The 22,884-nt window shown below is 44.4% G+C and overlaps 1 protein-coding gene across 4 annotated transcripts in view; it reads right to left on the reverse strand.

The window, feature by feature from the left end:
- Positions 1-22,884, reverse strand: part of CTNNA2 (catenin alpha 2) — a 1,425,647-nt gene that overhangs the window by 1,011,540 nt on the left and 391,223 nt on the right. The window lies entirely within an intron of this gene.

Genomic DNA, 22,884 nt, shown 5'->3' on the forward strand with positions numbered 1-22,884 from the left:
ACTAGCAAAATTCCAGGGTCGAGCAACCTGGCATTTCAACCCAGGTCGAGCAACCTGGGTCCCTTTCACAGTATGGAGACAGCTCCAAATGCTCTCTCCTCTCCCGTCCCCTATGATGTGCCGCCACTCCGCTCCGCCCCCCCCCCTCGTCCATATTCCGGGTGTGACCCACCATTTGCAATCTGAAAGGGGTATTAGTCAAGCCATCAGATCCCTAATGTACCGATGGAGCGCCTCTTATTCGTCGCCGGGAATTGCCAGAATGCCCCCGCTGGCGATCACTGGCGGAGAGGCACTCTATCTGACTGGTCACTCAGCGGCGGGGATCGGAAACCCTGCCCGTCTCCGCTTCAGGGAGACAGGCAGGGTTAGGGGGGGGGGGGGGTGCGGGGAGGTGACAGGAGGCGATGGAGATCTCAAATTGGAACGGGGGACACGAGAGTCTCATGCATGCGTGCCCCCTTCCGACGGCTAGTGGGGGCTGGCGGTTGGTGATTCTATCGCCAGCCGCCGGCTGAATGAGCGGCGCTAAATCTGTATTGTCACATTATAGAAAACCTTCCCGATAATACACTCAACAATATAGAATTATATTTTACACAACGCAATGTTTGAAAAAAAAATACGTTCTCCTTAAAGTTTTGCTAATAGAAAAAGCAAACATTTTAAAAACGTTAAAAGAATAATAACGACTTCCTATTTATCTGGAATATCAGCACATTACTCAATCAGGACATGTGGGGAATGGGATGTATAAATCCTTTATCGGACTAGCTACAGAGATTCACCTGACTGTTAGAATGAATGAACCTCGGACAGGCTCTCCCCTCTCCATCTACAATTTGGCTCTCAGTAATTACAAGCGCTTTAAGTTGCAGGTAATCTTCTTTTTCTCCCTCCCGCGGCCTCTTTTAGTCATCAGCTTATGATATCATAGGAAGTTAATGAATCACGGGTCTGATTTATTTCTCTGTGCCACGCTGAGGTATTGAGCCGTCCACCCCAAACAAATGTTCTTAATTAAATCTACTGTATGTGGTCAGCGATCGTTTATTATTGTAACCATGGGAGCGGCGTTCATCAACTTCCTGGGGTCTACTGGCTGTCTAATGGGCACTAAGCGGCTAGTCTCTTCCCACACCTAGGCCAAGTCTGCTGCCGCCCCCTGCCAATACTTCGTCCTTTGTAATTGCGACTTGCGGGTACCGGTAGGAGGCTACGCATGATGCATAATATAATTAATCCTCCAGTCTGTGACTAAAAGGAAATCTGGGGACTGCGAAACACAATGGGCCTGATTTAGGCAAATGGGCAAAGCCAATGTGCACTGCAGGTGGGGCAGATGAAACAGGTGCAGATAGATTAGATTTGGGTGGAGTGTGTTCAAACTGAAATCTTAATTACAGTTTTAAAACAAAGCTGTCTTAAAGCTGCATTCTACATGCAAAAGCAGCCAGTATTTACCATGCGCAGAAACAATTGAATTGTATTTTCCTCCCCTTGCTTTACAACTTGGTTAGTTCCAGACACTGAATGTGGCCCATTTGTACAATCCTGTCTCTAACGCAGTCCTAACCCCAAACTTCACACTAACCAAGTTACCATATATACTCGAGTATAAGCCTACTTTTTCAGAACAGTTTTTATGCTGAAAAAGCCCCCCTCGGCTTATACTGAGTGAGGGTCCCACTTGAGTCAATACGTTTTCCCAGTTATTTTGATGTAAAATTAGGTGCCTCGGCTTATATTCGGGTCGACTTATACTCGAATATACAGTATACGGTAGATAAAACCTAATAACCAAGGGCATAACTATCATAGGTGCAGGGGGTACAGCTGCTATGGGGCCCAGAGCTGAGAGGGGCCCACTTTGCCTGTCAAAGTATCATGTGCTGTATACATTTTTCAGCATTAGGTGAAAAATAGGGTCCCTTACAAACTTTTGCTATGGGGCCCACATCTATGTAGTTACGCCACTGCTAACACCCAAACCCCTAAATAACCACAGATGAAAATGTGGTTATTTTCTGTCATCAAAAAGTATCGTTCTATTCGGAGGGCTGCGACTTACCAGTCCCTTTGAGAAGGGACCAAACGAATGCCGTATATAAGGTGATTGACAGGTGTCGTCGTTTGGGGGAAGAACACCAGTGCTTTCAGGAAGTGTACCGGAAAACGCAGGGAGGGAGGACTGCTGGCCTCATTCTCCCCACGGCCTGCGCAGCCGCCAAGTCAGCCTAGGGGGGGGGATCCATTCCAATGGGGGTGCGGCAGGCTGGCGTTGCGCCGTCGGCCTGCTTCTTGGGTTCCGAACACTCTCAGCCCAGTGAGCAGGTCTGAATTGTGCCCAATGTTCTACGCAAGTCCTAGAAATTGTCCGCACTGCGGCCCAGTCTAGCATTAGGGTAGATACATTTGCTAAAGCATTTAAGACATCCCATCAGATTCTGTCTATAATGTTGCAGCATGAAATAATAGTTACAGTAGAATCAAGTTGCTATGGGCAACAGCACCACTGACTTGCTACGCATTGGGCCATTTTGCACTTCTATATTTCTGACGGTTGCCACTTACTGCTGGATACAGCTGCATGTTAGGTGTAACTGATGCCCTTTCCGTGTATCACTTTGGGATGTAGCTGAGCTGTTATACACCTACTGTATATCGCATCTCCCTACCCATACTTGCCTACTTTTGAAAACTAGTTTCAGGGAGATTATAGTTGGTTGTCGAATTTTGCACAGCGTCCCATTGAGGGGGCGTGTCATGTTCCACCCAAAGGGTGTGTCTAGTTCCATATATTGAGAGATTGTGAATAGAGATTGTGAACGTGGCACCTAGAAGCGTAGGTGTGTACTGCTACATCTGAGGGGAATCTTTTGAAATGACTTAGATACAAATGTAGATGAGCCCAAAGCAGTTAGTAAGAGATACTATACTTGGTAACGAGCTGGGAAATGGTGCTGATGATTCAATGTAAATGTATCTGTCTCTCATTTCTTTTTCCCACCAAAATGTAACAGTGTAATGTGGGCTAGGTGACATGAGTGAGATTGCTAGACTAATGAGGGAGAGAGGGAGATTTCTGCTATGTCAGGGAGTCTCCTGCAGAATGCAGATGGGGAGGTAACTATGATCTAACAGTGTAATGTGGGCCAGGTGACATGAGGGAGATTTCTAGACTAATGAGGGAGATTGTTGTTATGTCAGGGAGTCTCCTGCAGAATGCAGGAGGGTAGGTAACTATGATGTAACAGTGTATTGTTGTCTAGGTGACATGAGGGAGACTGCTACACTAATGAGGGAGAGAGGGAGATTGCTGCTATGTTCGGGAGTCTCCTGCAGAATGCAGGAGGAGAGGTAACTATGATGTAACAGTGTAATGTGGGCTAGGTGACATGAGGGAGATTGCTAGACTAATGAGGGAGAGAGGGAGATTGCTGCTATGTCAGGGAGTTTCCTGCAGAATGCAGGAGGGGAGGTAACTATGATGTAACAGTGTAATGTTGTCTAGGTGACATGAGGGAGATTGCTAGACTAATGAGGGAGAGAGGGAGATTGCTGCTATATCAGGGAGTCTCCTGCAGAATGCAGGAGAGGAGGTAACTGTGATGTAACAGTGTAATATGGGCAAGGTGACATGAGGGAGATTGCTAGACTAATGAGGGAGAGAGGGAGATTGCTGCTATGTCAGGGAGTCTTCTGCAGGAGGGGAGGTAACTATGATGTAACAGTGTAATGTGGGCTAGGTGACATGAGGGAGATTGCTAGACTGATGAGTGAGAGATGGAGATTGCTGCTGTGTCAGGGAGTCTCCTGCAGAATGCAGGAGGGTAGGTAACTATGATGTAACAGTGTAATGTGGGCTAGATGACATGAGGGAGATTGCAAGACTAATGAGGGAGAGAGAGAGATTGCTGCTATGTCAGGGAGTCTCCTGCAGAATGCAGGAGGGGAGGTAACTGTGATGTAACAGTGTAATATGGGCTAGGTGACATGAGGGAGATTGCTAGACTAATGAGGGAGAGAGGGAGATTGCTGCTATGTCAGGGAGTTTCCTGCAGAATGCAGGAGGGGAGGTAACTATGATGTAACAGTGTAATGTTGTCTAGGTGACATGAGGGAGACTGCTAGACTAATGAGGAAGAGAGGGAGATTGCTGCTATGTTCGGGAGTCTCCTGCAGAATGCAGGAGGGTAGGCAACTTTGTCCCTACCTCTGCCAGGCGCTGGGTACAGTTGTATGTTAGGTGTAACTGATGCCCTTTCTGTGTATCACTTTGGGATGTAGCTGTTATACACCTCCTGTACATCGCAGCTCCCTACCACTGCCAGGCGCTGCCTATACACAAGGGCCCTCATCTCATTAATGTTTACTGCTCACTTACAGCAGACTGATGTGATTTGGTGCATTGTGACCCTCTAAGGGAAGAATTGACAGAGAGGATCTAATTGTCCCCTGGTAGGTGGCTCATTTTGGGAGAGCTATAAAGTGTGATCACAGCCAGGATTTCTGCAGAGTCTCCTAATGCACTAACAGGTCTGTGATTGCTCTCCCAGGGCTATTTATACTATATGTGAGATATGTGTCACGACAAATCAGTGACCTGTACAAATGCACCAAAGGCCTATAAACTGGGGAGGGGTGTGCTAACCAGAGCAGAGTATCTCCTCCTGATCTCCCATCTGGTGTCTCCCAAAGTCACGCACACAGGCATAGACAGACACACACACACACACACACACACACACAGACAGACAGACACACACACACACATGCACACACACATGCACACACACATAGACAGACACACACACACACACACACATGCATACATACACACATGTACACACACACATACGACCACACACACACACACAACCACACACACACGAAAAACACACGCATGCAGACACACACACAGACAGACACACACATGCATGCATGCTTACATACATACATACATACATACATGGATGCACACAGACAGACACACACACATACACGCATGCAGGCACACACACGCATGCATGCAAGCAAGCACATAGACAGACACACACATGCGCACACACACTCATAGGGCAGTATTCAATGAAAAAGTTCTCCGTGCATGGAGAGCGTTTTATTTAGCTCTCCATGCACTCTCCGTGTTCCGGAGGGCTCGCTGCCACTCCTGCTCCCTCTATTCAATGTGGTTAAGACTCGCCGCCACTCGCGGCGAGTCTTAACCCCTGCAGGGAGCAGGGAGCTTTCAGGGAGCCGGAAGCAGCCAGAGAGATTAAAGTCTCCCTGGCTGCTCCAGAGGACTGTGGAGGGGAGGGGGGCTCACCAGGACCCAGGCTGCACCCCCTATAGCCAGCGGGGGACCCAGTATTCACTGCACCGTTCGTGCATAGTTACGTTCGGCTGCAGTGAATATATGAATATCTAATGAGCGGCTCGAGCGCTCGGGCCCCCTGCTGGCTGCACTGTGTAAAAAAAAAAAAAAAAAAATGTAATAAAATATTTTTTTTAAAATTAAATATATATTCATGTGCTATAAGCACATGAATAAAAATAACATGCCCCTTCACAGGAAAAAAAAACCTGATTTTTTTACACCAAAATTTAAAAAAAAAACCTTTACGTTCAAAAGTTCACATTTCAGCTCTCCATCAAAAGATGGAGAATTGCTACACGGAGAGAGACGGAGAAAATCACTTAAAAAGACGGAGAATATTTCACATTGAATAGGGTTGCTCGCTTTTGGAGAGCAAAATGCTCCATCCAAGGCGAACAAAGCACAAATTCTCCACAAAACACGGAGAACTTTTCTCATTGAATACTGCCCATAGACATACAGACAGACACACACACATGCATGCAAGCACATAGACAGACACACACACACACATAGACAGACACACACACCAGGGTTGCCGACCCTCCCGGATTTCCCGGGAGTCTCCTGAAAATCGGGTCCCCCTCCCGGCCCCCCGGAAGGGTGGCCAACCCTCCCGGAATCTGGGGGACCCCCCTGAGCCCCCTGAATCGCGACATGTAAATGCCGCAATCCGCGGGTCTCAGAGGAGGGGGCGGAACTAAAATGGCACAATCGTGTGATTTTAGCCCCGCCCCCTCAATGGAGATCAGTCATTTTTCCTATTTCCCGTAATAGGGGTGGGGCTTAATGATGTCACAGTCAAGCCCCACCCCCCGATCGGGTAAGGAAAGTCTCCTCTCCGGGCTTCTCCCGGAGAGGAGCATTTAAAAGTCGGCAACCCTGCATGTATGCACATAAACATAGACAGACACAGACAGACACACACATGCATGCACACACATACCCATAGACACACGCACACAAGTATGTATGCATGCACGCACGCACACACACACATGGACACACACTCACGCATACATGCACACACACACAAAATTGTAAAGACTGTAAATATCAGTATTCATATTAATAAAAAAAGTAATAGTGTGTATACCAAACATTGACAACTCGTGGGCTGATTCAGGATCACTTGGTGTGGTCCGAATTAGGCCCCAGCCCTGATGGCACGGGGTTTGCGCATGTGCAAACCCCAGCACAAACAGCTTTGACGAGTAACACACTCACCGGGCCGTTCATTACAGGCAGGGAGGGCTGAGGCGGACGGAGGTGGAAACGGGGTTAATCCATGGGAATGTAGGCGGGCCGGTTAATGCCGGGGGTGCAGACGCACGCGCACAGGGGGCTGGGGGCATGGCTAGAGGCTAACAGAGCCTCTGGGTCATGCCCCCATACATTCAAAACGGGGACGTGGCCTCGTGGGAGAGTATAGGTAACGCCCCTTTAATTAGGCCACACCCCTGGCATTTTAAGGACGCACTCCTTTAATTAGGCCACGCCCCCAATATTTTTTTAACACGCCTGCGGCACGCATCCCTCTGCCCCGCCTCCGTCTCCCTGAAAGTTGGCAGGTATGCGGTAATCACATTTCAAAGTGGGGAATGTAAATATTTTTCAATTCTTAAAAGAATCAATATTAGGTAATAGGTATTCATCAAACTGCCTCAGGGATTAATGGGATCACTGTTGCTGCAATAGAAAGACCACGATAGTTACCTATGGGTAATTATAACAATACATGACCATTTGTGTGACTTCCTGCCGGAGTGATGACTCACTGGTGACATAACAGGAAATTCCTTTGTGTTTCTTGGCTCCATGATGTCATAAACAGAACGCTGAATGATCATTTCATGCCCCAAAGTAGCTTTCTCCCATGGCTGTAAGGAGGGGTGGATTGGGATAGAAATCTGGCCCGGGAACGGGGGGGTGCTGCCCGGGGGGGGGGGGGGGCTTTTGGGTGCTGACGCTATTGCGGGGGGTGCGGAAACTACTCACTAGGCACCACCATGCTTTCGCCGTCATACGGCAGCGACCAACGGCCGCAGCTGGTCACAAAGTGCTGCATAGCCTAAAACAAAGATGGCCGCCGCATATGTGCATATAATATATGCATATATACGGCGACCATATTTGTTATGGGCAATGCTACCGTTTGTGACCAGGCTGCGGCCGCTTGGTTCCGGCAGCCCTGGAACCAAGGTAGGCAGCCCAGCCGGAGGGATATCTGGTCCGGCCCACCGGGAAATGGCTCGGTTTCCCAGTGGGCCAATCCGCCTCTGGCTGTAAGCCAAAGGGTAACTGGACTTGAGCAATTTCAATTTGTATCGAAGGGAAAGAGTGCTGCCATCGGGTACAGACTGTTACCATAACCCTGGGTATACCACATACATTATGACACAGTAAACATGGCTGAGTTATGCTTGAATTTCAGTCCGGGATTTCATACAGTCATTTTTTTTTACGTGTACGATTAAATATCTGTGTAGTTATAGACTTGCTCTAGAACATAAAGAACACAGTGCAATCTGGTAAGGAAATTGTCCCGGCCATAAATATGCATGGCATATCTTTTACTGACAGTTCTCTGAAACCCATGAGGGACATATATATAAGGCTGAGCTCAGTGCGATTATACTGCGCTGAGGATTGGGAATTGGAGCCCGTCTTATAACTCTGGAACCCAATGAAAATTTATATCCGGAATTTGGTGCTCAGATTACTGCAAGTAGTTTCAGGGCTCAAGAGAACATTTAAGTTAGGAAAAAAGTAACTAAAAATCAACAACAAACATTTATGAGGAGTGTAAAATATAGGTGTGAAAGTTACAACGTGAAGGTTAAACTCGTTCGGCAGGTTCGAAGCCTCAAGAAAGACACAAAAGCCGGCGGTATATTTGTGCATCAAGGTAAGGAGAACTTTGGAAGGAGAAAAATAAAAGTTTGCAAAGTGCAAACATGGATATTAGCATGGGTATGCGGTGACGGACTGTGTGAGGATAACTGAACTTTGCCTTCTATTTATTCTCAGTAATACACATTTTATTATATGTGATGGTCTTACGGAGTTGATTTAGGGGTATGCATTCCAAGCATAGGCCAGTTCACCTTGACAGTGGGCAGAGGTTGACTAGGACAGGAGTAACATCTTTATGGAAAAAAGGTACTCCTGTGTGGCGTAACATGAATAAGAGACACTGGGGGGAAATTTACTAAGATGTGAGTTGTATTTCACATGTGATGTTGCTATGGGCAACCAATCAGATACTATCTATTATCTTCTAGAAGGTGCTAAAAAAATGAGAAGTAGTTTCTGATTAGTTGCCCATAGCAACATCCCATGTGAAATACAACTCACATCTTAGTAAATTTCACCTACTATGTTATGTAATGTAAATAAGGGACACCGTGATGTAAAGTGAATAAGGAACACTACTTTGTGGTGTAACATGAATAAGAGACACTACTCATGTAATATAAATAAGGGACACTACTGTGTGGTGTAACATGAATAAGAGACACTACGTCATGTAATGTCATGTCATGTTATGTGAATAAGGGACATTGCCCTGTGACGTAACATGAATAAGATACACTATTCCATGTAAAGTGAATAAGGGACACTACTGTGTGGCGTAACATGAATAAGGGACATTACTGTGGGACATAACATGTACTGTGCTGCTAGTTAATGGGTACTGTACTGGTAGAGGGGAACAGGGTCATGGCCGGAAACTGTTGGCAGTACTAGGGGGCACCAGACAAAAACTTGCATTAGCTAACACATGGGTTAGAACCGGCTCGGCCCTCCACCACCGTTCAGCTTCCTCCACTGCAAGTCACGCATGCGTGAATGACATGGATAAAGGTTATATACTGATCTGAGATTCGCAAACTGTGCACTGGACATTTTAACAGCTTTGACTCTTGATGTTTTTCACTTTAACAGCTGTTTCAATAACACTTTATGGTACGGGCCTAGAAGAGAGAGAAGCAGAATAGGTACCTACAGAAAACCTGTTATTTCATGAAAAGCCTCAAAAACAAATACATCTGGATAATGATATGTCAGAGCGGGGAGGAAAACAGCATCTCTGTAATTAATACACCTCTCAAGCATTTTGGCCTTCTGAAGGCTGAGAGACAGCAGGAATGGGCCACACTGACACGGAGTTAGTAAATGCTGCAGTGCCACAGAAATTGAAAATTAATTAAAATTCCAAAATTTGGCACAAGGCTAAATCATAGTACCTACAAGCAGGTGAACAGGTAACTGTAGAAAAATGGTGCGGTAACCCAATAAGACCTTTGCTCTTAGACCGACCCTCCGGGATCGGATATGGGTTGATTAGAGTATCTTTCTCACTTTGCACCAGTTTTTAACTTTTTAGAAAAGCCCAGTGGTTGCCATGTATAAGTGACACCAATCACTGTAACAGACACCAGGCAAAAAACAGGGAAGACTCCTACACAAAACCAGCTTGCATTCAACTAGGTATAATAATTGGCACAATTTTTTAAGAGACTCTCAAATTTAAGAGGGATCCCATGCTATGAATCACACGATCATAGCTCCATTCTTCTGGGGTGTTTTGCTGATTGCATTATTTGCAATACCACGCCCACACCCCGCCCACGAGGACCCGGCAATTGTGCTCTGCACTAATCCCTTTGTGTCTGCTGTGTATTTCTGCTGTTCACAGAGCGGGAATGTTGCACTGACATAACACGTACGAAAGATGTTTTACAACATTACAGCTAGAAGCGTTTGCACGTAAGTTATATCGGCAAATAAAAGAGTTGCAGAAAAACAAAGCACCCATTATGCTTCCCATTTTGATTCAAGAAACCATGGAGGGCAGTGATCCTTGAGTCGAAGATGAGCTAGCTTTTAATTCAGGACCTGAAACAATTCATTGAGACCAAGCTCGGTAGAATCTGCATGTCAAAACGAGCATCGGAAAATCTAAGCTTTTTTATTTCATGGTTCGTTTATATGAAAATAAATAATAATGTAATATTGCTGGGAGAGATAGATTTTTTTCATTTGCATTCAGTCAAGCCAAATTTTACCTAAAGGAGTTGATTGGATCTCTATTTTTGGTTCATGTGCATCCAAGGTTTTTTATTTTTGCAGAAAATCAATGTCATTTGTAGGCTTACCAAAGTAGCAAATGTTATGCAAGGAGCTGCAGGTCAGTGGTCCCGACACATCGGGTCCCATTAATAATGTCTATTACAAAATGGCCGCCGCCTCACAGCATACTGGGGCAGATTTATTAAGCTTGGTGAAGTGATAAAGTGTCTGATTTTTATCACAGGCCAATCAGCTCCTAACTGTGAAGTTACAGGCTTGCTCTGAAAAATGACAGGTAGGAGCTGATTGGCCGGTGATAAAAACCAGACACTTTATCACTTCACTGAGCTTAATAAATCTACCCCACAGTTATTAAGAATGCTAGAGGAGGCTGATGGGACACCGGACAAGCAGATCTGCAGGTCTCTGCAGGGGCATAGCACGTAACCCCTGCAGACCACCAATGCCCCCAAACAACCGCAGGGTCTGTGGGGGCTATTGCTACACATCTCATTGTGGAAAAGGGAGCCCCCAAAAATTCAGATAATAAAGGTCATGGCACTTGGCTTCACCCCTTTCGTCTGTGAACCCTTTTCCAAGAGCAGTCGCACCTCCGTCATGCGCACAGCCTCTATTCACTGAAGCGAGGGATCATGCCACCCCCCTCCTCAGTAGAGAAAAAGGGTGCGTGGCCTCGAGGGAGGTGTCAGGTTTGTTGGCCATGGCCCTAGTTGTGAGGCCACACCCCCAATTTCAAATGCATTTGTCCCAACTTGGGAAAAGAAGAAGTTGGGAGGTATGCTGTTCTGGTAAATAACTGAAAACTGTTAGGTAAGGGGAGCGAGGAAAGCTGGGGGTGACCTGGTACATCTGATTTGCTAGAATAATGGAAGCGCAACATCACTCATTTTCCTGCGTACCTCTGTTATGTGCGTTCCGGCGGCACATCGCTCACATTGCCTGCAAGTGAATGGCCCCCAGTGTGCTAGCAAGCGTTCCAGCATCATCACAGAAACAGTTCTATTGTGTCCATACTATGCAGCCCAGTATCAGCTGTGGGACCCCTGGACATCGATTCCTCATTCCCACAATGAGAGCGCAGAGGCACCGATGCATGGATAAAGTTTCACATCTTATTAAAGCAGCAGGAACACATGGCCATGGAATCACTGTTCCATATACAGCAAATCAATGTACAGTATTTCTAAATGTGGTTCTCCTTACTGCTAACCCTGATTGATTACGCTAAGGTAAGTCAGCACTAATTGCTTTGATTATGTAAAGAAAAAAAGTTGAAAAAAAGCACGTCAACGGAATGCCGACATGCCCTTATACAGACGGCACTAAATGCAATGAAATGTTGTATATTAATTATAATAATAATAATAATAATAATAATAATAATAATAACCAGCCGATGTGCCCAATTTCAAAGGTTTGCTGAACAGAACATTTTACCCCTTGGGGGTTGATTTTTGAAAAATCTCTGCTTTGTGGCAGGCCTAACACTGGACATTAACCACAACCATGCCCCCTACACAATGCCACATCCATCCAGCAGTACCACCTGAAGTCTTGGTGGAACCATCACACTCTTTATATCACTGACGCCATCTTGGAAATGTCAATAGTGGGGTTGGAAAAAAAGTTCTTTGCTTAATTAAAACCCCTGTGTAGAATGGGTAACCCAGGTTTATATGAAAGTGCCTGACCCAGGTTCGGAACCGGGATCGAGATCAATGAGAAACCTTTCCTAGGGTATGGGTGGAGCGAGGGGACTCGGTATACTAATTGGAGGTCCACTCGCTCAGCTGTTGACATTGACACAAAAAAAAAACCCACGTCAACCTACTATACTGTAACTTTTTTCTTGTGTTGACCTTTCATACTGTTGACATTGAGCACGTCATCCAAGACATTGTTGACCTAATATACCAAACTGGTGGAGAAGACATTACCGGGGTGATCCCAAATACAGGGTGCTCTTATCACAGAGCTGTAGGGGAGGGGGGTAATTATGTATAGTACCACACAGATGGTGTTTGCTTCCTCCCGCATGAGTTGTGGGGTGGGTCTCGAACCCGTGGTCACAATGCTTCCCAGGCGCGGCACTTAGCGCGGCGCCAACCCATGCCAGCCTATAGTGCCACACAGATGGCGTTACTACTATTAAGTACCATAAAATCTCTTGTAAGACAATATAAACAGCTGTATGGGCAGGTCGCTTCCCCCAGCATGTGATGCTTGATGGGTGGATAACATTCACATGACCAACACTAATCTTCATCAGCATTAATTATAATGGTTACACATATTCTTTACAATATATTATTCTGTTCTTTAATTAAATCTCCTCACGCCACAAGCACAGATCTTAATCACATTAAAACAATGGTTTATAAACAGTATAAGATGTTCTGTAGCAGCGCCTTAGTTACTCAGGGTTATACTGTCACCTAAACATCCCTGACACCTGTCAACTAATAATCCTCTACAAATGTCACCTAACCATCAATGACAACTGTCTCCTAACCATCCCCGACATTTGTCTCGCAACCATCCCCAACAACTGTCACTTAACCATCCCCGACATTTGTCTCCTAACCACCCCCAACAACTGTCTCCTAACCATCCCCGACATTTGTCTCCTAACCACCCCCAACAACTGTCACCTAACCATACCCAACATTTGTCTCCTAACCGTTCCCGGCAACTGTGTCCTAACCATCCCTGACATTTGTCTCCTAACCGTTCCCGGTAACTGTGTCCTAACCATCCCCGACAACTGTCTCCTAACCATCCCCGACATTTGTCTCCTAACCATCCCCGACAACTGTCTCCTAACCATCCCCGACAACTGTCACTTAACCATCTCCAACAACTGTCACCTAACCATCCCCAACAACTGTCACCTAACCATCCCCAACAATTGTCTCCTAACCATCCCCAACAACTGTCACTTAACCATCCCCGACATTTGTCTCCTAACCGTTCCCTGCAACTGTGTCCTAACCATACCCGACATTTGTCTCCTAACCATCCCCGACATTTGTCTCCTAACCATCCCGACAACTGTCTCCTAACCATCCCCAACATTTGTCTCCTAACCATCCCCGACAACTGTCACCCAACCATCCCCGATAACTGTCTCCTAACCATGCCCGACATTTGTCTCCTAACCATCCCCGACAACTGTCTCCTAACCATCCCCGACAACTGTCACCTAACCATCTCCGACAACTGTCACCTAACCATCCCTAACAACTGTCTCCTAACCATCGCCAACAAGTGTCTCCTAACCATCCCCAACAACTGTCACCTAACCATCCCCAACAACTGTATTCTAACCATCCCCAAAAACTTTCACCTAACCATCCCCAACAACTGTCTCCTAACCATCCCCAACAACTGTCTTCTAACCATCCCAAACAACTGTGTCCTAACCATCCCCGACAACTGTGTCCTAACCATCCCCTACAACTGTCACATAACCATCCACGACATTTGTCTCCTAACCATCCCCGACAACTGTCTCCTAACCATCCCCGACATTTGTCTCCTAACCATCCCCAACAACTGTCTTCTAACCATCCCCAACAACTGTCTTCTAACTATCCCCAACAACTGTGTCCTAACCATCCCCGACAACTGTCACCTAACCATCCCCGACAACTGTCACCTAGCTATCCCCAAAAACTGTCACATAACCATCCCCGATATCTGTCTCCTAACCATCTCCAACAACTGTCCCCTAACCATCCAAAACAACTGTCTCCTCACCATCTCCAACATCTGTCATCTAACCATCCCCTACAACTGTCACCTAACCATCCTCTACAACTGTCACCTAACCATCCTCTACAACTGTCACCTAACCATCCTCTACAACTGTCACTTAACCATCCTCTACAACTGTCACTTAAACATCCTCTACAACTATCACCTAACCATCCTCTACAACTGTCACTTAAACATCCCCTACAACTGTCACCTAACCATCTTCTACAACTGTCACTTAAACATCCCCTACAACTGTCACCTAACCATCCTCTACAACTGTCACTTAAACATCCTCTACAACTATCACCTAACCATCCTCTACAACTGTCACCTAACCATCCTCTACAACTGTCACTTAAACATCCCCTACAACTGTCACCTAACCATCCTCTACAACTGTCACCAAACCATCCTCTACAACTATCACCTAACCATCCTCTACAACTGTCACCTAACCATCCTCTACAACTGTCACCTAACCATCCTCTACAACTGTCACCTAACCATCCTCTACAACTGTCACCTAACCATCCTCTACAACTGTCACTTAAACATCCCCTACAACTGTCACCTAACCATCCTCTACAACTGTCACCAAACCATCCTCTACAACTATCACCTAACCATCCTCTACAACTGTCACCTAACCATCCTCTACAACTGTCACCAAACCATCCTCTACAACTATCACCTAACCATCCTCTACAACTGTCACCTAACCATCCTCTACAACTGTCACCTAACCATCCTCTACAACTGTCACCAAACCATCCTCTACAACTGTCACCTAACCATCCTCTACAACTGTCACTTAAACACCCCTACAACTGTCACCTAACCATCCTCTACAACTGTCACTTAAACATCCCCTACAACTGTCACCTAACCATCTTCTACAACTGTCACTTAAACATCCCCTACAACTGTCACCTAACCATCCTCTACAACTGTCACTTAAACATCCTCTACAACTATCACCTAACCATCCTCTACAACTGTCACCTAACCATCCTCTACAACTGTCACTTAAACATCCCCTACAACTGTCACCTAACCATCCTCTACAACTATCACCTAACCATCCTCTACAACTGTCACCTAACCATCCTCTACAACTGTCACCTAACCATCCTCTACAACTGTCACCTAACCATCCTCTACAACTGTCACCTAACCATCCTCTACAACTGTCACTTAAACATCCCCTACAACTGTCACCTAACCATCCTCTACAACTGTCACCAAACCATCCTCTACAACTATCACCTAACCATCCTCTACAACTGTCACCTAACCATCCTCTACAACTGTCACCAAACCATCCTCTACAACTATCACCTAACCATCCTCTACAACTGTCACCTAACCATCCTCTACAACTGTCACCTAACCATCCTCTACAACTGTCACCAAACCATCCTCTACAACTGTCACCTAACCATCCTCTACAACTGTCACTTAAACACCCCTACAACTGTCACCTAACCATCCTCTACAACTGTCACTTAAACATCCTCTACAACTATCACCTAACCATCCTCTACAACTGTCACCTAACCATCCTCTACAACTGTCACTTAAACATCCCCTACAACTGTCACCTAACCATCCTCTACAACTGTCACCAAACCATCCTCTACAACTATCATCTAACCATCCTCTACAACTGTCACCTAACCATCCTCTACAACTGTCACCTAACCATCCTCTACAACTGTCACCAAACCATCCTCTACAACTATCACCTAACCATCCTCTACAACTGTCACCTAACCATCCTCTACAACTGTCACCAAACCATCCTCTACAACTGTCACCTAACCATCCTCTACAACTGTCACTTAAACATCCCCTACAACTGTCACCTAACCATCCCTGACGAGCCTTGCTGGGCTCCCATACACTACGCCTACAGGTATCGCATACAGCCTTGCTGGGCTCACCTGTGGCTACGAACAAATACGATACATTGTATACAGTCCTTTAATATACGATGTACCGTATCCAATCTCAGTCATGGCTGCAGGATATGACAAATACTTGTGGCAGCCATGCTGATCTCTGTATCCGATGCATACGGGACATGTATCGGATCGAAATCGGAGGTAAACACATACAATATGGCACTTTTCACAACATTTATCGGCCCCATGGGTTGAAATAGTGTGAAAAAATAGCCATATCGTACTAGTGGATGGTGTCCTTTATGGGGGGCTCTTGGATGACTCATGGATTCTGCTCACGCATCCATCCCACCCACCCAAGAGCGTTAGGACCTCATATCTCCTGAGAAAACTTGGATATTTTCTTTACATGCTCTCTCATAGGCACAATGCGCTAATAGCTTACGACACCCAACAGTGGCACTGATTCACCACTGCAATACGAGGCCTGTACCTCGCTCTACTTTGTCGGCCTCCCGGTGAAAGAGCCTATGTTTCTGGTTGGCAGGCCTTAAGTCGAGCTTAGGGGCTACATTACCAAATAATCATATTGTTTTTATTCCATTCATCTAACGTACGCTTAGCAGAATTCAAATGTGTCTCGAAAAAACTTGGGGACCACTGTTCCCTATATTGATCATCAGTTTGCTAAACAAACACCAAACAACTTCATTAGAGTAGCTTATAAACTAGTAACTATCGTTAACATTTTAAAAGCTTCAAAGCTTGTTATTAAATGTATCAAATAACACGAGAACAAAGTAATTCCAGCCAGACCGCGCTCCCACATCGCCAGACAGGTGGGTATGGGAAGAGTAACATTATAACACCGATCCCTAACATGAACTTCCCAGGACCAAAGAGAAGCAAAAATGCTCTTCTTTCAATGTATGAAAAAAATATGAAAATATAAAATTTCCAAAAATTGTCAAATCTCTAAATTTGGAAAATTTGTTTTGTGAGGACGAGAAGAGTATCCATAGAATGATGAACTGGAGTCAAAATCCATTCCAAATCCGTGCTATATGTTGGCTAAGGAACTTTCTTTGTTCTTAAGTCTAATATTTATAAATAGGCCATTTAAACGCATACCTCTGAATATCAACTAATGGACCTTCACCTGCTCTCTTGGTGGACAGAAAACTCTCGCTCATGGATGAATCTCTTGCTGGTCCTTCAGCCCAATAAATGAAGGGAGTGTCTCTAATTATACCACATGATAACCAAATATCAGTACCTGCTGTAATAGCTACATCGGAACCAACAGAATCTAGTAGATGTCCGTGTATTATATCATCTAATGATCCACTGAAATGAGGATAAACAGAACAATTATGGCGGTCGTCAGTGCCGCATTACTTAATAGACACAGAAGGCAACGTCCTATGGACCCCACACCTTTTAGGCGCCCCGCAACAATGGATCAATATATTATTGATTTGACCTTGAAAGAGAATTAAAAATCACCCATTCTTATATTGGGTTCCCAAAGAAACAGAACTTTACATTATAGACTTTATAGAATAAATACTGTATTAATGTTATGTACCCATTAACAACTTAAAGTACATAAACTATAAATACTAGATTCACATTGCAGTTTCCAGACCGTAGACTGTTGCTGGGTAAATTCATATATATTATTTCTAGAAGGTGATTTTTGGTGAAGATCCCTTTTTCTCCCTTCATACTTAACCAAAATCGATAAATGAGCTATCATTTTAAATATGAAGTTCCCCGCTTCTGACGAATTGTTAATTTAGAATTGCACATTGTATTGTTTGTTTAAAACTCGAAGTTAAAAGTGTTGGGCCTTAGAGTTCTTTCCCGGGATGCGTTGATATGGCAAGGCTAAGATGATCAGTTTTGCTCGGCTACTCAAAATGGCCACCAATGAACCGGTTCTTCTTTCATCCTACTACAAACCGCCAACATCGCTATAAAATTAATCGTATTTTATTTGAATGCAAAATTTGAGCAGGGGCCACCTAGTTAAAAATATATTAGGTGATCATTTGCAAGGGGGACCTAAGATTTTATTGATGGGGGTCCCCCCATTATATCAATGGCCTACACGGGACTTCACACGGTTTAATCCGACACTGGCGTTTGTACAAGTATTGACACTATAAATATATTGCTAACAAAATCCAGTGAAAGTTACCGATGGTAATCGACAATAGGGCAACTCTATTAAAAATAAAATCCTATCGCCGCTGAACGCAATCTGATTAAAGTGTATTAATCCTGTCTTTGGGTGGTGCCATTTTCTCCAGGTGCCAATTTACCAGAAACGCGTGCGTGCACAATATGGAGATCACAGGCAAACGCAACGGATCCATTTTCACAGAGGTACGGGGAGGTGCGGTTGTCATTGCAAGGGGGGAAGGCACTACAAACAAGCCACCAACTCTCATAAAATGCCCCGGAATAAAATAAGAGATACATCCATCTGTGCTTGGGCGAAATTATCCATAGAATGTTTTGGTTTTCGAGGTTAATAAATGACCCCTAAGACGTGTTACAATAAAAAATAAAAAGTGGTGTATCTAGTAGCACAAATCAACATCTAAGTTTTAAATCTGCCCATTTATTAGAGGCAACTCAGGAAAAAGAAAATGCTATTCATCGAATTTAATAACTGCCTCAGATACAGAAAATCATACAAATTGACTTTTATCCCTGCAGGGAAAATCCATAAACCATTACAAGAAACAAAACAAGTTTTTCTCCCCCCCCTGTTTTTTTCCTCTTTCTTTGTCATTTTCTTCCAGATAAAAAAAAAATGCCTTGGAAAGGTCACTCACCTATTATGTGGAAATACAGGAGGCCATCCCCTAAAAACACGCCTGCCCTTTAAGTACTCCTTCAATTTCAAAGTTTAACCATAGCAACCTTTTGGTATACTATTACTTTTGTGTAGTTTACGACTAAAGCCCAGCTTAATTTCATTTCTATCAGCTGGCGATGCTGTTCCGTTCTTACAGCTCCGATGGGTGTAATGAAATTTTATGATGTCGCAATCTAACAATGAGAAAATAAGTATCACAAAATCAATATGATTTTTTTCAGGCCTTGGTGGCCTTTAATGTTCTCAACTTTTTCGGACAAAACGTTACATTACCGACATCGTGTTCTCAAAAAGTAAAATATTCATGGTACAAAAAAAAAAAATTGGTGAAAGTTATTCTGCGGTGCTAAGATCGGCGAAACCGTTGTGTTATAGGGATTTTACAGGAATGCTACAAGAACAGAGAAGTACAAACTAATTCCTTTTAAAACTCAGATATAGAGAAGGGATTGAGGGCACAATCTTCCTGCAATGATAGGAAGCCACAAGTCACTACTTTGTGCTGTTAGAGGACCCCGTTCTTTCAATGATACAACTCTTAGCTAGTCTGATAATTCCCAGTTGCCAATTCTGTCATTTGTACAGTAATGAGAGGTTCAGGAACTGAATTCCTGCTAGTTCTTGCTCATAAATAGCACTGCTTATACCCCTTTCACACCACCCACCTGGCAATTACCCGGCATTTTTGAATGCCACGTTAGTTTGCCGGTTGCAGTCCGACCTGAATTCACACATCAGCAAATTACCAGGTTAAAGCTTTTCAACCTGGAAATTTGTCAACCCATCTCTAAAATCCTTGGTCACCGACCCTGGTCAAGAGCAGGGTCGGCGACCCAGAATCTAAGACCCTAGTTGTCCCTTTCACATCAAAGAAAAAGAACAAGGTAGTTGTTGCGGTGCCTGTAATCATATACCGACGAAGGGCAAAGTAAGAAGCTGCACTTCAAACAAACCGCCAGATAAACTATTTAACTCTGGCTTACCCTAAATCATATATATATATATATATATATATATATATATTTTTTTTTTTTTTTTTTTTTTATTTAAGCATCAGTTTGTATACTTTTAGGTATGCATTTTTATACTACACATATACTATATAATGTCAGTATCTGGAAACAAAACTAGTATGGCAGACACTGTATCAAGCTCTCAGACTATCAGAATGTCATGTGATGACAAATGGTGGATAAATAGGATGTTGCAGTGCAGAGGGATCTCATAGAAATGTTCCAAAGCCCCTCTGCTCATTTCCTAATGTGCCATTTGACAGTGGTTGCCATGGTAGTCCTATAATACTCTGGAATATCTGTAGAATTATCTATCATTAATACCTTTGATGAAACAAACCAGGAGTTGCTATTTCAATATTTAAGGCAATTTTGCAAGAAAATATCTTTTACACTTAAATCTGTGTCACGAAAATATAAAAAATCCTTTAAGATAAAACGAGGGCTGCAGAGGCTCAAGTGCATTTAAGAGCCTGTGGATTTAGTGATTGTCAAATAAAGTTATTGAAGAAGGCAGATTACCCAGGAAAAGCTCAGGAGTGAGTAGCAGGTGGGTCAGTCACTCAAGTGGCTTAGGGGAGGTAGCTTAGAGAGGGGTATATTAGGTGAAGTCAGGGGAAGTGACTTCCTCTTTGAGTCTGGAACCCCACCCTCCCTGTTCCCTTTCTATCTCTGTGCTACCTGGCCTTTGGGTTATTCACCTAATTTGGCTTCTATAACTTAAAATCGTCGAGAAGGTGCTCTCAACCAGCTGTCAGGTGATGTGTCAGGTGGTCGCTGTGCGTTATGCCCTCACCCCCTTTGCCAGGACGGCTGGTGAGTCCTGCCTCTGCGGGGGGATGTTGGACACATCTTTATTTTAGAATAAAGTGCATGTGTGAGTTATTTCTAGGCCTTATAAAGTTAAGTAAAGGTTAAAGGTCAATCAGTAAAATTCAGTAGGCGCCTTAATACCCTATTAGCTTATTTTTCCTAAAAGACAGCTTGCATTAAAATGGTTGTTCTTAAAAATAACACGCAGCTCCTTCTTCTAATAACGTTATAACCACTGTGTTTAAATTGAGCAATTCTCCGGTGTCACATGGCGCACAATATAACCATTATTGATCAGAGTGGAACACCTACAGAAAGATGGCAAATTCAGACACTTCTTTGTCATTCTGAGAAAACTACATGGGAGGTTTTTCAGATTATATTTATATTCCATCTAATATTTGTCTATATTCACAGTGAACGGTTTTAGAAGTAGAAAAGTAATTTGCTAGGGCCTAGCCTGCCTGAAAGGGAAAATAAAGTAATAAACGCAGGTATTGTTTGTATTTATTATAAGACACATTGAGGGAAAGTTTAAGAAACAAGTAATGATAACAGCATTGCAATGTGCAAAATGTGCCAATATGTCACTCTTCAATCTTGGATAAGGTAACAATCTGACAGGTCTGGGACTGTCAGAGGGTATTGACACCAATTATCTAAAGGGTTATTTTAATTGCACACATTGTCAACTTTCGACTCTTGCTCTTCCAGCTCTGTCAAGAAAAGAAAAGGCTGCATGAGCCTGACGGGATGTAAGAACATATGCTGTGGCGGAGGGATAGTAATGTTTTGGGTTAATTTAAGTGGCTTTTTGATTGACCAGTTGATCTTAGGAAGGTTTAGTTCAGTGGTTCCCAACCCCGGTCCTCAAGTACCCCGAACAGTTCACGTTTTCCAAGTCACCCAGCCGATGCGCTGTGTATAACCAACTGTCACAATTTAAAAATCCACAGGTGACCAGGAAAATGGGAACTGTTTGGGGTACTTGAAGTACAGGGTTGGGAACCACTGGTCTATGGCACGCAGGGGGGGGGGGGAGGGGGGTAAGGGGGTAACCTTGAGGAAGCTATTTTCTTTTGTCTGTTCCTCTATTTAAGTTGGAGTTCCTAATGACATGGTGGTTTTGACCTTATGACCATGGCACTTCTTCATTCTGCGGAGGGGAAATTAATTTCCACTGTACTGTGTGTCTCTATTACTAACCATAACAGAAGCAGCCATTTTGCTGGGGCCCAACAAATGCAGACCTGCAGTACAGCCACGATAGCTTCAGGATTGTGACAATCTGATGGTACAATATATTGCCAAGTGCTAAGGGAAAAGCAGTGAGACCGTAGGTGCGTCTTACAGATGTGTCCACATACACTTATACTATTGGCACTATGGGGCATATGTACTAAGCCTTGGGAAGAGATAATGTGACACATAATTGATATGGGGGTAAATTGTGTCTATCACTTCCCAGCAATAACAGTAGTTAGATATAAATCCCCACATGGACTGGTGATCAAAAATGTCAGAGTCTGTAAGGTACAGAGGGACAAACACAGGCTTTTCATGCGGTATTTTATATTATATTTATGCTTGTATAAATCCCCCCCCCTGCAGTTACCCATTGAACAAGTTTATACCGCCTTTAAGCTGTGTACACACGGGGGCGATAGTGGCTGAAATTGCTGGAAATATGGTCGCTGGCGACCATATTGCCAGTGATGGGAGTGTGCCCCGGCTATAAATTGCCGGGTGCGCGCTCGCGTTTTACAGCCCCATTCGAATCGCTGGTCGCAGGAGCTTGCTCCTGTGACCAGTTGATTACCACTGTGGCACCGCCGGCAGAGGTTCCCTTTCATCAGCGACCATCTCTGGCCGCTGATGAAAAGGAGACACTGAGCAATATATCTCCCCCGTGTGTACGGGGCTCAACTCTGTGTTTTGACAGTGTAATATTCTCCCGTGCAGTTTGCGGCCAGTAATAACAAGTGCAAGGGGGCTCCCCTGTCTAAAGCACCCCGGGCGCCCAGAAGG

The sequence above is a fragment of the Crinia signifera genome, chromosome 1, assembly GCF_055691185.1.
Source record: "Crinia signifera chromosome 1, ASM5569118v1, whole genome shotgun sequence".
NCBI lineage: Eukaryota > Metazoa > Chordata > Amphibia > Anura > Myobatrachidae > Crinia > Crinia signifera.